Source organism: Podarcis vaucheri (genome assembly GCF_965113315.1).
Source record: "Podarcis vaucheri genome assembly, chromosome: 5".
In the NCBI taxonomy this organism is placed as follows: domain Eukaryota; kingdom Metazoa; phylum Chordata; class Lepidosauria; order Squamata; family Lacertidae; genus Podarcis; species Podarcis vaucheri.
This window is the reverse complement of record NC_138763.1, coordinates 73083165-73086664: the sequence shown is the minus strand read 5'-3', so window position 1 is coordinate 73086664 and position 3500 is coordinate 73083165. Positions and strand designations below refer to the sequence as shown.

The following is a 3500-nucleotide window of genomic DNA, read 5'->3' as shown; positions in this document are numbered from 1 at the left end:
GTTGCGTTTCTCTTTTGCCATGGGGAGAAAAAGGACGTGGGAAAGTAATATTCATCAAGAACTCCAACAGAATCCATAGACCAGACTTCCAACACTCACCGCTGATCACATGAAGCTGCCTTATACTGAACCAGACCACTGGTCTGTCATTACTTATTCTGACTGGCAAGTCGGTCTCAAGCAGGGCTTTCCTCATTACCTGCCCCTGACCCTTTTATCTGGCTGACGCTGGGGCCCCTCTGCCTGCAAAACATGTGCCTCTCCAATGCACTGTGACCCCCCCCCACTCACTGATATTTAGGTTTCTAATAAAGTTATGATATTTCCATAAAATATAATGAAGTTAGAGTGGATTGGAATTGAGTGATTCATAGAATCCCAGACCCAGAAGGATCCCCAGGTGTCAACAAATCCAATAAGCTGCAACACAGGAACCTCAGCTAAAGCATCCATGATGGATGACCATCCAACCTCTGCTTAAAAACCTCAAAGGAAGGAGAGTCCTAGTTATTTGGGAATAACAACTGTATGAGTGTAAGATAGCGCAGACCACAGTATCAAGATGCAGCCCATCCCAGTAAGGTCCCAAATGAAACTTTCACTAGTTCTTCTTTCTTTCTCAAGACAAGAGTATACACTTTAAGAATGAGAAATGCCTCATGTTTGCACCGACTGTTAAATACAGGCATACCTCGGGTTGAATGTGCTTTGGGTTGAGCGCATTCGGGTTGCACTTTGTGGCAACCCTCAAGTAACGGAGTGTGTTACTTCCGGGTTTCGCTGCTCGCGCATGCGCAGACACTAAAGAATGGCATCACGTGCATGTGCGGAAGCGGCAAAACGCGATCCACGCATGCGCAGATGCGCCGTCACGTCTTACATTCCATTCAGGATGCGAACGGGGCCCCGGAACAGAATAGGCTGCGGAGATTGGGACTATACTTTTGGAATGGTAACGAGATGATATGAAGGCTCTGGAGAGAAAATTCCTCATGGGAGATGGACATAAAGCTGCGGAAGCGACGGTACACTTCATAAGCTGCTACCAGAAACTAAAGATGCTTCGACAGAATCTGTTAAAAGTCATGCCACTTCTAAACATCCTAGGGTTTAAAATTAGTGTAGCATAATGCACTCTACCATGCAACTAGTACTGCTGACTAAAGCAATTTCCTCACCTTAGCCCAAAAAGGTTCTGGGAAGAAGTTAGCATATCTTAATGTTCAGCAGCTGTTCACCACTACAACTTCGCTCAGCAATAAATAAACCACTAGAAATGAAGGGGGGAAATGTGCAAAAAGTTGCCATGCTTCCTTTATTTTGTTTCCTCTTTTAATGCTTTAAAATTTGCAGCTTTTCTGTTCTCAGCACCACTGTAAGTCATAGCACACTATCTTAACAACCAAAACAAACCAATTCCTGTTCATTTACTCTGTTTTCTGACTGTATGATGGGACAAGAGAACTCTCCTCTAGCCTGGCAGATTATAATTCCTCTAGGAAGTCAGATATATTGTCAAAAGGTATACTAGGAAAACTGGTACAGATTCTTGGTATTTGGTACTGTGCTGGGATAACTTGCGCAGATGCATGAAAGCATAGCCAAACCTATTCGGGTGGCGTCTGGATAACATGCAAGTGCTTCTCCAAATAGAGTTTGGATAAATTTACAATAAACAGCAATATATTTTGTGAAGTTTGACAAAGCTGATATGAGAACTAAATTGAGTCAAAGGGAGTACTTGCCACCTTAAATGTTTGTAGATAAATAGTGTAGGTTGGAATAAATTTTTGGGTTAAGATGAAGCAGGCTGATCAGCTTATCATAACTGGAATTCTACTCTGAAAGGCAGCAAGCAGGAGCTCAAGATTAATTGATATTGGCTCAAATGATATCAGTCATTTGAATCATTAGGTTGTATCCAAATGGCTGTTGCATGTTGTGGTGCTGGAGATCATATGCAGGAGAAAAAGGGCTTGCGAAAGTAGTATATGGTTTTGCTGCAAGACACAGCTTTTAATGGTACACTGTACATTTCTAAGTACATTTTCTAGGCTGAAGACAGTAAAATTTACTGCCAGTTAAACATGCTATGGACTGTGTTGCCAAACTGTTTGGACTAGTGGTGTTCTCAGTCTGTTTTTGGATCCAGTATACTGATTACATAATCTCAAAATTCCTCACCCTAAAAAACAACAACCCTGTGTGGATGCACCACAGAAGTTACTCACAACCCCTGTTTTAGTTTGAAAGAGATACACATGAAAAAGAAAATTTCTATTAGGTAAAAGTGGCTAAGAAATGGCCGAAAATGGGAAGTATTCAAAAGGAGAAGCTTGCATTTACATTCCCTAAACTTGTTTGTTCCTGTAATTCTATGAGCATGAAAACACGTAGGCTACTTCCCTGTTGTCATTACATAAAGCATAAAATAATTTAGAGACCGTGAACACAGGCACAACATTAATAATAGTTAGAACCAGAACATAACCTAGATGTCATGGTATCAAATATGTGCGAATCTACTGTAAGGGAGGCAGGTGTTTACTTCACTGACTTGCATTTCTTCAGTTATATCATCCAGTGGAAATCAGCACAGAAAAACAACGAACCCCAAAACAATTATGAAATGCACAATAAGCCAAGGACATGTGTGAATGGTGGACTGTACATCTTGCATTTCTGGTGTGGAGGAAAAATAGCTGTTGGATAGAGTAGCCTCGCAGCTTGCATTTCAATACATGAGAAACTAGACAGACAAGCGACAGATTATGAGTTTCAGGAGCAGCTAAAGCCGAATAAACACTCATTCTAGTATGGAACAGGGCAGCTATCTCAGGTTGACCTGAGATAAGTTATTAGTCACCAGGTAAATCAACAGCCAGAAATTCTCCTATCTGGAACCAACCCTTGAACTGGAGTGGAACCAGCCTGTTGTCACTTAAAATAAAAAAGGTGGCACCTTTTAAACCGATTCTGCCTCTCTCGTAATACTAGAGTCCGGGGTCATCCACTGAAGCTGAATGCTGGGAGATTTAGGACAGACAAAAGGAAGTGCAGCTTCACAAAGAGCCTGGGCTGAACAATGGAAATGGCTCTCACAAGTTGTAGGGGACAGCTTCAAAAGGGTATTAGCCAAATCCATGGAAAATAAAAGTTGTCAATGACTACTAGCCACGATGGTGGGCACATCCTGCCACTGCCATCTGAAGGTGCGCCTTGCTGTTGTTGCAGGTGCGCCACGCTTCTGCCACAACCCCACCCCTGCCCCCTCCACTGTCGGGCCCCACTGCTGATGCAGGTGCACCCATGGAAGAAGTGGCAGCAGGCAGCCCATGGAGGAAGAGATGATGGATTTTGCCTCAAGAGGCAAAACTTCCCAGGCTAGCCCTGGGGGGATAGTACTGTAACACGGTAGGTCCCACCTATGGGCTTCCTATAGGCATCTTAGATGGTCAGGGTGAGAAGAGGATGCTGGGTTAGATGGGTCTCTGGTTGGA

At 43.2% G+C, this 3500-nt stretch overlaps 1 protein-coding gene across 1 annotated transcript in view; it reads right to left on the bottom strand.

Annotated features, from left to right (window-relative positions):
- Positions 1-3500, bottom strand: part of CDH23 (cadherin related 23) — a 402434-nt gene that overhangs the window by 79800 nt on the left and 319134 nt on the right. The window lies entirely within an intron of this gene.